Raw genomic sequence first — 14896 nt, 5'->3', positions numbered from 1 at the left:
TTTGACTTGGAACATGTAACTGTCTATACAGGAATGAACACAGGGAATAAAAAGACATGTTGAATTGACAAAAGCCTTAAGAATAAGTAACTTTTGTGACATTTTGTCTCAGAAGTCTCCCAATACTATACTGCCCCTCCTCAACTTCTTGAACACCTAACTTTTAAATTAAATGATAAGGAAGTTTACATGTGTATGAAGTAAAGTTATATACAAAAAAGCAAAATATAGTGATAAAGTAAGCTTATCACTTTGGTACCAGGCTTCAATTTGATAGCTTTCTCTCCCTGATTGCAAGAGGCAGAAATTCTTGCCCCACATTTTTAAGCACCCTTGCACACAGCTTTTAAAATAATAATACTAGACCTGGTATTTGAAAACAAAACAACTAGAAGATATGGAAACTTCAATGGGAAAAAAACTCCAGGAAGAGTGAACTACCACACTACTTAATAAATCATACCCCAGCCTCAGACAGACTCTGATTCTGATTTCCTAAAACACCGTTAAATTATTAATCAATTCACTGCCCTGTGGGGAGAATCTACTTAGAATCACAATCACAGGGAAGGAATCTGAGACAAAAGGATTAATAAGTGTCTGTCTCTAGCTCAAGGTCATAGAAGTGGCAATAAATGAAGAAGAATATTGGTATCACAGTGGTTCCCTTTTCCAAGAAACTAGCCTCATCTAAACCAGAAAACTAAATGCCAGAGCAGTGTACAACGAACTGTTTCAGCTATGCCCACACACCTACTCAGACCCCTTCGCAGTAACCCTGCACAACTTAAAACAACGTTTTGCCATTGTTTTAACTCCGAAGTCAAGAAGGAGCCTTTTCTAGAATACACCTCCTACTGTAAACAAAAGAGCATGCCAAAGAATTGGCTCAGCACAGCTTACGACCCAACATACATTTCTCTATATACCATCAGGCTGTAAGCATAGTGTAGTTTTGTGTGATATGGGGCAAGATGTTTTACATCTTTGGGTCTGTTTCTTCATCTGTAAAATGACAAAATTGGACTAGATGATCAGTCAATTCCATCTTACCCTAAGAATTTCAAATTAGCCAGGGTCATTTATCCAGAGATGTAAAAACCACCGGAAGGAAACATTTTGGCTCTACTGAGAGATATGTAGATGCTAAATGATGGTGCTCCATTTTACCAGAACACATGAACGGCATCAATATATTTGTCCTACTTAATGGAAATAAATAAATAGTTATTGCCGTGCAAACACATATTTTAAATCATTATCTACACATTATTTGTTGTTAATTCTTCCTAGAGGAAGGATGGCAAGAAATTCTCCTCTCTTAGAGTTTGCAATTTAAGACTAACAACACATGCATAGAGAACAAACAGAATAAAGAAAAAACATTAAACAAAAATGTAGCTGGAGAGAACAGGATGCATATCACACATGAGAGTATGGGCAAAGAAACCTTACATTCAAGCTGCTAAAACAAAGTTTCCCTGATCTATAAAAATGAAATAAAATTTCAACATGGATGCGATGTTTCCATATTTAACTGATACAATCAGAGATGAGAACTTCCATAGCCCAAAGAGTAAAGCAAAGCAGTGCATGACTCAGTTTTTATTTCAACTTCTGTCTACTTTCCTTGACATTAACCTTTGCCAGTGGGAAAGAAATACCATACATGTCATAATAACATAAGCAAGCTTGAGAAATGGCATAAAATTGATTAGTTACTGATTTTCATGGAACGTAATTATTGCAAACATCTGATTTTCAGTTTCAGTAGTTCTCATGGATAACCAAATTCTATTTCTGATTTTCACAAAACCACATCTGATTTTGAAGATAACTTAAATCTATAATTTAAAGGAAAAGTGCTTCACATTGCAGAGATCTATAGTAACAATGTTTGTGTATATTTTTCATGTCTTTATCATGGTTATCAACCTTACATTCTATTTTTTTATTTTATATTATTTTTTAAAGATTTATTTATTTATTTATACAAGCACCGGGTACAGTCAGAAGCGGAGGGAGAGAGAATTCACCAGAGCGGGGAGCAGAACATGCAGAAGGACCGAAGTACACTGCTGAGGGGAGCAGCAGGCAGCAGGAGAGGTCTGTGCACCATCAACCTTGCATTCTAATCAGATTAATTACTCCATTTAAATACAAACAAGTGAAAATTCAATACAAGTCTGTACATTCTTCTAAATATTGTAAGCTTGGTATTTTTTCTTTACAAGGCATCTTGCAACACTCTCCCTAGTCTCAGAGGAGGAAAAATAAGCCAGTAGCTAACAAGTTCCGATGATGCCAATGAAAGCAATGAGTGCATACAGGTAAACACCCTGTTACAACTCTGGTTCAGAACTTGCAGACATCCCTCTTTCCCTGCCATCAAATGCTTATCTGTGATTACCTTTCCAGCATCAGAGATAATACCACCTTCATGCCAGCTGCTGTTAAAAGTAACATCCATCAAATCCTTTCCTTTCCACAAATCCAAAGAAGATTCAACATTTAAAGGGCAAAAGCTGAAAGCAATAAAGATTTTGAAGGTTTTTCTCTTTATTTTAATTTGTGGGAAGGTTTTCCCCATCATGCTTTATTGATCATCCTACAGAGACAGAAGAAACACACCATAGTTTGCTTACTAATAAGAAAAGATTCTGCCATTTTCCTGACAATTCAGCAGTCTAAAGTCAAAACCTGTCTTAGCAGAAATTCATTCCACTTGAATAAACAGACACATCTAAATCAGGAGTATGTTCTTTGACCAAACTAGGAGACAAGAAATGCAGCTACATCATCATCAACGTTGTCCACCTCTCTCTCCCATCTCTTGTAATTTCTTTCTCAAATAAAATAAAAAAGTCAGGAATGTGTTCTCTGTACTCACTGTAAACATTTTTGTCCCTACAGGTCCTTCAGGATTAAGTGTCTGGCTCCTCCTCTCCCCACTAGAGTTTTCTTCTGGGGTCCAAATGAGATAACAACCAGTCTCAGAGCTGCTCCATGCCAGCAAGACCCTTACAAATCTGTAGGGCACCAGCTTCAAACACCCTTAGTGGCCTAAATCTCTTACAAGAGAGGGCTGCTATGCTGTCCCTATTTGGAAGCTAATGTACAAGTTCCAGGCCTGTGCAGTTATAGACAGCCCTTTTGTAAACAAGCAGTAATAAGTAAGCTGAGAAAAGGGAACAGTTGCCAAAACAAGAATCACTATGGAAAGGAGTGTTTGAGTGGACTGAGTGCACCCATCTAGTCACAGCTCAGAAGAACCAAAATTGTATACCCTGAACATTGAGCAACCCTAAAGCAAGATAAATTGATACATTTATAAGTAAATTAATAGCAATTTGTTAACATAATTGGCCAACAAAGCCTATCAGAGCTGAATAGATTCAGCCCTCTCACTTTTCTTAGAAACTATTCCAACAAGAGTATCACCATATGTGCAGTTTGAAAGGTAGTTTAATAATCAGGTAAACCAACCCCAAGTCTCTCAATCTCTCTCGGTGCCCTGCTTACTCCACAAAAGACTAATGAGAATCTAAATCGTAATTCTAGTCAAATTAACAGATCTATTTGTTATAAAGCATATGTTGCAAAACTGAGATAGAGAAAACTGCTTTATGCATCACTAAGTGTCCTTCTCACCTCTTCATTTCCTTCTTTTATATTCTTTTTTTTAAAGATTTATTTATTCATACAAGAGCTGGGGTACAGGTCAGAGATGTGGAGGGTGAGAGGATTCACGAGAGACAGAGTGGGGAACAGAACAGGTAGACTGACTGAACTACACTGCTGAGGGGAGCAGGGGGTGAGACAGGAGAGGCCTGCTTCACCATGTGGTTTCTCCCTAGCCGGCCAGTGATCAATCTCTGTGCTGCAGAGGCTGCGGATTGCTTCATAGTGCATTGCTTAACCCCCTGCGCCACCAGGGAGGGCTCTTTCTTTTACATTCTTATAAACACTCTGCGCAGAGCCTATTCAGAGACCCTAAATTTTGAAAGGAGGGAAAAAACTTCCACCTGAATGTTTTGATTTTTGTCTAAAGTTAGCTCTCATGCTTTGATTGCATTAAGGAAAAAACAAATGAACTCAAGAAGAGCACATTATATTCATTTGCAGGATTCTAGAATTGAGTTTCATGAAGAAAACACAAAAACAATAATAAATCACTTAATTAAATGTCACAACCTACCTAGATGAATAAGGCTCTAATTTATCACCTACTTTTAAATCTAACTGCCTGTCTACCTCCCTGGCCTCTTGTGAGGTCAAGAATTGGGAAACTTTAAATGACTTTAAACTCTTAAAGAGGGGAGCTAAAGAGCTCTACTAGGTATTAAGTTAAATTTGTACTTGAGTTAGGGCTGGGGGGAGAAAGAGTGGCTTTTGTAAGATGCTCTTGATGTTTTCATAATCTGACTCCTTCTCATTGTACCTCTTCCCCTCTGGCCCATACTCTCTAGCATTCACCTAGAATAATGTGGGTGGGTGAGAGAACCATGGTAACCCCAGATTAGTTTTATTTTCTAATCCTCTCACCATAACAAAGCAGCCTGAAAGGGCATGTGAGTGAGAAGAACTTCAAGTGTACCAGGAAGAAACAGAATATAAATAGTGGGGTCTGGACAAATTGCTACCATTTAAAAGATCTTCTTGGTAGTTCTCAGTGGTATTTCCTCTCTCTCTCTCTCTTTCCCCTTAACATGTCCTTTGTGTATGGCTGTGCCCCTAGGCAGATGGCTGATTACATCCTGCTAATCATAGAGACTCTGTATCCTCTCCAAGGACTCCCCTCAATCACCTGCTAACTCCTCCCTGAAGCACATAAAGCCCTCTGTCAGCCATAATACACTTCATCAATCATATTCCTCCCTCAAGTCCTCTTCCTATCACCCCCCTTGCTTATTCAGATCCTTCTCCTGTGGCAGGGACATTGAGATTGAGTCAGTGAGACATCATGCCATCCTTGTTTTCTTTCCCCCACTACAGCAGTCAGTTCCTATCACTCGGAGATTCATTTGGCAACATCAGTCAGTTAGCTGAGAATGGTGCCCATGGTCATGATTGTGGACCATCACGTGCTAATGAGTATTACTGTTTTTTAACCCCACCCCAACTTGCCAGCAATCACCTTTAAGCATTAGGCAGCCACCTTTCTGCTGCTCAAGAAAATGTCCTGAAATAAAATGGATTTGCAAAACCCTAATATATCAGAAGTACAGTTGCTGATTTTGCCAGTGCCATTAACACAAAGAAAACGAAACAAGATCCCTTTTGAATCAGCTGAAATTACTGAGAATCAACCATATATAACTAATTATGTACATATGAGACTCATCGTATTTACACACAAGGAAATTATAACTTAATAGGAACAGTTTCTCTCCCTCCATCCTCTGTTTCCCACATACTAATAATTACAGCATAGGCAGGATGTGGACAAAGCCCTTTGAGGCCCTAATGGAGTGGCATTAATTCTGGATGGAGGCAAGTTTGGGGGAACCCTTACTGAAGAAGTTAACATTTGAGATGGGCTCAGGAAAAAAAAGGTTGAATTTAAATGGGCAGAGAGAAGAGAGGTAGGAAAAGAATTCCAGGCTAGGGGGACTACATGAACAAAGAATTCTCAGCACCAAGAAGTTGGAAATATTAGCAAATAATTCAGTGTTGAGAGGAAATGGGAGCTTGATGGGAACTAGGATAAAAAAAAAAAAATCAGGCCACAAGTTAAGCTGTCACCATACTATAAGAAGTCTTTGAATGTGACACTATGGAGTTTAGAATCAATATTATTGGGAGCAGGAACTCTAAAAAGATGCTAAAAGAAAAGAAATAGGATTACAATGATGTGTTAGAAAGGGACAGAAAAATCAATGGCACTGTTACTTACCAAGAAAATGAAATGAGAAATGAGGATCAATATCCTTTCATAGTAAAGACAGACTTTATTAAAATAGAAAATAACCTAAAGAACCTCTTTCTAGCCCAGAAAAAAAGAAAAAGAGGGAGAGAAAGGGAGACTACAGTTTTAGATCAGTGGTTGAAAGAGTTCTGTGCCCTGTCCTCTCCAGTCCATTAAATATAAAAAGAATTCTCCATTTTTAGTTCTCCATTAACTCCACTCACAATATTAGCATCATTGATTTGAAGTGGAAAAGTTTTAAGGTTCATCTTAGGCGGTGTTTTTTCCTTGTTCTAAAATTATGTTTTAAATAATATATAAGTAATATATATTACTTCAAACATTGTAAAAATAGCTAACAGTGAGGTTAAAAGATCCTCTTCTATCCCTACATTCTCATCCCCAGTCAATAAGTGATAAAACACTATTCATCTTTTGTGACCTCAATGTATAAAGTAGAATGGAAATGAATTCTAAAAAGGAGTCATCTTTAAAGAGTCTAAAGCCTAAATTAGTCACCTGTATCAATGCAGCAAAATTAAAATGTCTGCTAACTCAGTGCTTTGCCTACCAGATGTTAATAGGTTTTCTACAAAAAGCTGTCATGCATAAATAAATTGTCAGTACTAGGAAATTCATAGGTAGAGATAGCCAACTAGACACATTTATCTAATTTTGCTCCCACCAGAAACCCTACTGACACTACTTCAAAGGACTTTTTGGTTTGGATTTTTTTCTAAAGTATACCCTAAAGATTGGAAAGGGAAGCAAGTTTTTTGAAAGTTAAACATAAGAAAGTTAAATCCTAGGCCAGCAGTTCAGAAAACCAACCTGCTTTTACTTCCGAATCCTTTAATTTGAAATTGGTGGAACAAAGTTCCTCTGGAAGTGAAGGTAGAGGAGTGTATAGAGAAGAATTCACTTTAACCCCCCACCCCCCAAAAAAGCTCTTCCTTTGTCCCAACTCCTGGAAGATAATCTCTAAACCTTTAAAGTTACCCAAATGATAGAAGTATTTTTGTTATTCATGGGGGGGAGGGGGGCACCTCTCAGACCACACTTGCCAGTTTATGCTAACAAGATGATTCACCTTGCTAAACAGGAAGACCAACCCTGTAATTAGAGGGTTGAGGCTGTGAGCAATGATTCAATCAATCATGCCCAGGTAATGAAGTCCTAATAAAAACTACGGATATTGAAGCTCACATGAGCTTACCAAGTTGGCAATACTCCATGAGCGTTGTCATATATCAAGGACCTGAGGGTAATGCATCTCTGGGGATATGGAAGCATTGCGTTTGGAGCCTCTCAGTCCCATATTCCACCCTATTTGTTTCTTCCTTTGGTGTGATTTCCATCCCTATGTTATAATAAAGCTATGATCGTAAGTATTTTCCTGAGTTCTGTGAGTTGTTCTATTGAATTATCAAATCTGAAGGAGTCTGTGATGGATGTCCTGAGGGCCCCTGAAATTTTAACTAGTGTCAGAAGGCTTGGGAGGTGTGATAGTCTTAGAGGATGCTAACCTTAACCATGACTTTGGCCTAACTCTGGGTAAAGGGGCAATGCTCTATCAAGAAGACTGAAAATGCTTCCATTAGAACTCTAGCTATCTCCTTACTCTGTTGCTGGGTGGTTTCTCTGACTCCCAATTCTGGCAGAAGACTCCAGGAAGAATCAATGAACAGGTCTCTAGACTTAAGGACACTGGCCACAGATGATAAGAGAAATACCTAAAAAACAGGAGGATTAAGTTAACATAGGCATTTCTGACAGCTGAGATGCCCCAGTATTCTTCCCCAGCTTGACTCCCCAAAGATTTTATCTTCTAATCAAGAGACTAAAGATCTAAGAGATCTGATTAGTCCAGAAAGACAACATACTGAAATTTTCACATCCAGAACCCTACAGTGACATTCACAGTCAACAGACCCACCCATACATTCAACACATCCAGTCAGCTTTCTGGTCTTCTACTTCCTAAATATGATATAGCTGTCAAGGATTAGCTGAGAATTAGTACCTCTGAAAGTGGTATTGATAACAGAGCCAATACAAGTAAATAAAACCTCAACGTAGAGGAAACAGATTATGCAGGGAGAAGATGATTTTGGTGAAAAAAGAAAAACTATCAGAAATAATATACTTGTATTCATGAAATAAGAAAGGAATGTTATTTTTAAAAAGAAATATTAGTCGAACAAAAATGAACTTTGGGAAAATGAAAACATTTTTCTCAATAGAATGACTGAAATAATGAGGAAACCTCACAGAAAATAAAAAATGATAAATTGACAGAAAGTAAGAGAGGTGAGATAAAATCTTTGGTAACCAATCCAGGAGGTCCAGCATCTGAAAAATGGGATTTTATGAAACAAAAGTAAAGAGAAAGGGGAAAAACACAAATTAAATCTTTTCAGAAAAGGAAGGACTGGGGCTTCTAGAACAAAAAGACCCCCTTAGTATATGAAAATAGATACTCATCAGGCACTTTATTTGAAATCTCACAATATTAGGAAAATGAGGTTTAAATTAAAACAAAGAATCATAAATTAAGTTGCTTCAGATTTCTCAACAGCAACTATGATAATGAGATTTATAATAAGAAATATGTATGTTTCATTTTCAGGCACAAGGTTCTTAAGACCTTGAATTTCCTAAGCACCATAGTCATAAAAAGAAAAAAGTTTCTAACTATTCCTAACAAGTCACTTTCACCATACCTTGGTTTATGTTAATGAGCTGACTTTTGGAAAGTCCCTAAGATAGAACTTGCATTTACATATTCTTAATAATAGAAACACTAAAGTTTGATATAATCCAAATTACAACACCATTTTACAGGAAGAATGGGTGTGTGTGTGTGTGTGTGTGTGTGTGTGTGTGTGTGTGTTTGTGTACACCCCTGTGAGAAAGAATGAGAGAGCGATGGAGTAAATAAAGAAAATATACTCAGTAAGTAGTTATATCATTATACTGTTTCAAGATGGAGTGGTTAACAAATGAATCAGTTAAAATATGGTGTTTGCTTCTGGAGAATAAGAAATGGAAGAGGGTCTGCGGACTGTTGTCTTAACAATCCTAAGAACTACTTGATTCTTGTGTACGAACATAAAACTTAAAAACATATAGATTTAAAAAAATGAGTTTTACTTCTAAGTACATGGAGCATCTTCAAATAGAAGATAGGAATATCAGGTGCACTCATTACCAAATTTATTTGACTATAAAAATGATTTTTTGGTTTTTGGTAGAGAATGTCACAAGACTGGATAGGGCACTCAGTTAAAATGTTAAGTTTAAAATTGTGCCTACCCCGCTGGAAGGGATCATGCTCAGCGAAATAAGCCAGAAAGAAAAAGAAAAATACCGGATGGTCTCACTCATAGCAGGAATCTAGAAAACTTAAATAAGGGACCAGGAAAATGAATAACTATAAGAAAGTGAAAATCAAAATCAACAAAAATCTATGAACCAGAGACACTTTTGGGGGGGTGGGTGGAGGGAGGGGAGGGATTGGGATCAAAATGGGGGGGGTTGAAATTGTATGGGGAATATAAAAATAAAATTTATTATAAAAAAAAGAAAAAAAGTGGGGTACACACATAATTGAAAAAAAAATAAATAAAATTGTGCCTACCCACATGCTAAAATACTGTTAATATAAAATGCTCACTATGACTCAGTTCAATAATGATGTTGTATTGTTTCACTTAAACAGTCCTTTTAAGAAAGATCTAATTCCTAAAAACTAAATCTGATCTCATGATGAAAGCCACAGTGATTAAGTGATCAAGTTGAAGGTAAGGTTATTTCATTATTTGTCCCACAGGTAGTTATATTCTAGAGTGAATAAATTTTGTTTTTGAAGGAAACTGAATCAGGCTAAAATACCAAATGATGAATGTAAGCCAAATCTTTCAACTTACATTACATTTGTTTTTATTGTTCATGCTGCAACATGAGAAAAGATCAAATAACTTCCCATACTACTGTTCTTTCATAAACAGAAGGCATTTTACAGGTGATGAATTCTCATAGACCTTAATTTTCAAAAGCATTATTTCCTATTCACTATTATTTCCTACTCACCCTAGCCTTCCAGACAGACTAAAAGGTTTTTCTTTAGAAGATTCAGATTAAAAAATACTAACAGTAGACAACAAAGTCTTTTAACATCCAAAAGGCCAGAGATCCTTCCTCTGAATGTCCTTTATTACAGAAAAAATAATTAAACATTTACTCCATGTCTGCTTTTCAAAGAGACAATTTCACCAAGGTAGACTCTCTTTCAAATATTCTCAATGTTTTTGCTTAAAATGCATAAATTCATTAAATATTGTCAAGCAATTCTGCCTATCCAGCCATCTAAATTGTAGGTGGATATCTAATAAAGTAACACTTCTTCCAACATGAATTGGTGTTTTGAATTCCTAGAACAAATAAAAGATATATAGCATGTAATTTCAAAGAAAAATAAAACAGATATTTTCTAGTGAAAAGTTGACAGATAGTAAAGCCCATCAACACTTTTGTTCTCATGCTGCTAGAAGATAATGAAAACATGGCTCAAGGACTAGCTTAGCATAAATTTACCTTGATTTTTTGTCTTTTTCTTAATAAATTATTTACTCTCTTGCTTAGTGAAATAAATACTGCTGAGTATAAGAGGATAAAAACTGCTGAGTATAAGAGGATATCTAAAAGCCTCTAAAAAGAACCTAGCAGATCTTTCATCAACCATAGAAAATCACAGATTGAATATTACCAGATGCTTTGCCAGATCTTCCTTTTAGCAAAGAGAGAAAAAAAAATTTTTTTCTAATGTTAAGTCCCCTCTATATCAGAAGCATAAAAGGCAAAATGCTGAACAGTTTAACAGGACAATCCATATTTTCTCTCCTCTGCAAAAAGCCTATGTTGAAAGCAAAAATCCTCCAGTCATTTGTTTTTATCACTTACCACTAAACAAGTGTAGCCATGGTATAGAAGGAAGGGAGCAGCATTTTCACAGAAAAATCATCATTTCCAATTCTATCACTTCTTGCCCTTCTTAGGTTAAGTCTAAGGCAGGACTTTATTGTCTAAGCATGTGAGCTGTTATCCAAGTGTAATTCGGATGCTTGAAAGCTGCCCTATAAGCTTATTATTTTAATTCTTCATGTCTTTTTTTGTTAGCAAGTTACAATTGATGTGACACTCAGAAACACTGGTCCTTTTCCAAGAGGCATTAGAAATCATCCATTTATAATTTTTCAATCAATGCTTCACAATCCAGTCACACATCACACGACATAGCTATGTTTGGTCTTACTTAGTCATTTTGTAGTCACTTACAAAGTTTGTTTGTCTTAGCTTCTACTCAATGTGCCCTTGCTCTGATTCTATCATTCTTAATAGTTCTGTATGATTCAGACATTGACTTGCATACTCAAGGTCCTTTCAGAGAGTTTCCTTAATAAGAAATGTTCACTTCATATGCTTGAAAACCACAAACAATCTAAGGTAGTTCATTAATATGCAGCTGACTCAATTTTTTAAATAAGAGCATTTGGAACAACTTTTTAAGCTAATGAATATAAGGGAAGAGTTTAGACTTTTTTCATTTTTTTAACATGTGAAAAACAAACAGCTGAGAAATATATAGCTTTTCTCTGCACCTACCATAATGTACAAAATAACTTGAAAATTTTAAAGAAAATAGAATATGTGTTTATAAGAAGGAAGGGAAATATATTGCGCTGGCAGTTTTATATTCACAATAGTTTAGGGGGGAAATTTATTTAATGACATCTCACATTGTTTAACACTCTCCTGTGTACTCTGAAAAACTAGTCAGTAAACACCCATTGATCCACCACCCTTCAGAAACTTCAGTCCAGGACAGGAAGAACTAGCAGTTTCTCTGTTCACTAACTTCTCAACTGAACTACAAAGAGAAATAAGTTGGAGAAAAATTAATTGTCAACATAAAGAGCAAGACTTTGTACTTTTTTCCATTCTTTCCCAGTTTTATTGAGACATGTAATATTGTGTATACTTAAAAGAACTTAATGATTTGATACATGCCATCTATTGTGAAGTGATACACTAACCACAATGTGGTTAGTTAACACAGTAGCTCACAGTTACATTTTTGTGTGTGAAAATGCTTAAGATTTACTGCCTTTATTTTCAGCATATAACACAGCATTGTTAACTACAGTCACTATGCAGTACATTAGATTTCAAAAACTTAATCATCCTAAAACTGTTAAGTCTGTACCCTTTGAACAACATTCCCCATTTTCCCTACCCAGAAAGCCCCTACGTTCTATGAGTTTGGTTGTTGTTAGATTCCAGATCTAAGATCATACTGTCTTTCTCTATGTGACTTATTTCACTTAACCCTCAAGATTCATCTTCGATGTAACAAATGGCAGGATTTCCTTCATTTTTATGGCTGAAATATACAAATAGAATCACATTTTTTTAACCTATAGGTTCTAACAGTTTTTTTTTTTATCTGAAATATTTAGTACTTGGTACATATGAGATCATCTGATGATGAACACTTAAGTTACTACCATGTCTTAGTTATTGTGACTAATGGCAAAGAAAACATTGGTATACAGATATCTCAAGATAGTGATTTCATTCCTTTTGGACAGCATACCCAGAGGTGGGAGCAGGTAGCTCTATTTTTAAGTTTTTGGAGAACTTGCCTACTGTTTTCCACAGGGGCTGCACTAATTTATATTCCCACCTTCAGGGCCCCAGGGTTTTTCTTCATATCCTCATCTACTACATTTGTTATCTCTTAACTTTTTGATAATAACCATCCGAACAGTTGTAAGATAATACCTCATTGTGGTTTTGATTTGTATTTGCCTAGTAATGGTAAGCACCTTTTCATGTGCCAGTTGGCCATTTGAATTTGTCCTTCAGAAAAAAATGTCTATTCAGATCTTCTGCCCATTTTTAATGGGATTATTTGGGGGGGGTTGCTATTGAATTGTTTGAGTTCCTTATGTAGTGTAAATATTAACTCCTTATCAGATACATTGTTTGTAAATATTTTCTCCCATTCCATATATTGCAGACTATCTTTTTCTTAGTGAGTATTCCTGGTTTCCTTGTCAAATATTAATTGACTGCCTATGCATAGTTTTATTGCTGAGCTCTCCATTCAATTTTACTGGTCTGTGTTTTTTAATGCCAGTACTACAGTATTTTGATTACTATGGCTTTGTATTATGGGTAAATATTAGGAAGTGTTATGCCCCAGATCTGTTCTTCTTCCTTGAGATTATTTTGACTACTTGAGGTCTACTGTGCTTCCACCAAAACTTTAAGATATTGTTTTCTATTTTTGCAAAAAATACAATGGAATTTAGATATAGCACATTAAATCTTTAAATGGCCTTGACTATGTGGCCATTTTAACAATATCAATTCTTCTAATTCACAAACACACAATTCTTTCTATTTATTTGTGTCTCCTCTCATTAGCCTTTGTTCCCTCTCAAAATTCCACCAAAAAATCACTAAAGGAATTTTTTAAAAAATGAAGAGAATAAAAGGTAATAATGCTGGGGGCCTCCCGGTGGCGCAGCGGTTGAGCGCTGGGTTGCGAAGCCGCCCGCGGCCTCTGCGGCCTCGGTTCGATCCCCAGCTGCTCCCCGGCCATGGGAGGAGGGTCCCACATGGCGCGCAGACCTCTCCTGCCGCCCGCTGCTCCCCTCAGCAGTGTACTTCGGTCCTTCTGCCTGCTCTGCTCCCCGCTCTGGCTCTGGTGAATTCTCTCACCCTCCCGTGCTTCTGACTGTACCCAGTGCATGTATAAACAAAACAAACAAACAAATAAAATAAATAAATAAATAAAACATGCCTCTATTTAAAAAAAAAAAAAAGGTAATAATGCTATGAGAATGTTGGAGACCAGAAAGCAAATGGGCAAGATACAACCAATTTAGAAGTACGAGAACACTAAATTCTAAATTGGCAATGGGGAAACTGAGTCAATCCAATCCACAGATGGAAACCAGAAATAATGATATCTTGACCTCTTGGAAGTGGCGTGAGGTGAATCTACAGAGAGGATAACTGCCGGAAAGCCTATTTAGAAAGTCATCTAGATGTCCATGTTCACAACATTGGGAATCTGCCTCTTTCTGTGAGAGGAAAATAGAAAGTCTCTGGACTAGAGATACCAAACACAATTGGAGGCAAGGGCACCTGACTGTAAACTGGGAAATTAGGTCAACATATAACTATTGAATGCTTGAATCTCACCTTCCTCTCAATTCCTGGGATACTATCAACATGGCGCTAAGAGGTTGGAAATATGACCACATCTGAAACAAAGACCTAAATATATTGTTGGGGCAATAATTTCATCAGTAAACAGCCTATACTACCCTGTGAGAAGATTTCTCAACCTTTGGATTTTGGAAGCAGATAACTCTTGGTTGTGAGGAACTCTGTGCATTATAGAATGTCTAGCACCATCTGTAGCCTCAAGATACCAGTAATACTCCCTCCCACCTCTCCATTCATGATAATCAGAAATGTTTTCAGTTATTCCCAAATGTCCCAGAGATGCAAAAATCACTCCTAGACGAGAATACTGTGAGGCTCACAGTTGACAGGTCCCTCCCACATACTCAGCACTTCAAATCAGTTTCTTAGACATTAATATTAATTGAAGTTATGAATAAATGAGTATAGATATACTTGTAATTTATATTTGAATTAATTAGCTATTTAGGAAGCATAATGCAATTTCACTTTTCTCAACTAAGATTATTTTACTTTTTAAAAGATCTAAACTTAAAAAAAATTCTAAAATACAACATTTAATGTTAAAAGTATACCAAAAGAATTTTTAAAAATCTATCATTAACATTGTCTATGAAAAATTGAGAGTTATTTTATAAGTTCTATATAGTTTGCTCTTCTCACTCAAGGAATATTTATTATCTTATTAATAGAAATAATAATCTTATA

The sequence above is a fragment of the Talpa europaea genome (assembly GCF_964194135.1).
Source record: "Talpa europaea genome assembly, chromosome: 8".
NCBI classification, from domain to species: Eukaryota; Metazoa; Chordata; class Mammalia; order Eulipotyphla; family Talpidae; genus Talpa; species Talpa europaea.
The sequence above is the reverse complement of the archived record's forward strand: the minus strand, read 5'-3'. Positions refer to the sequence as shown.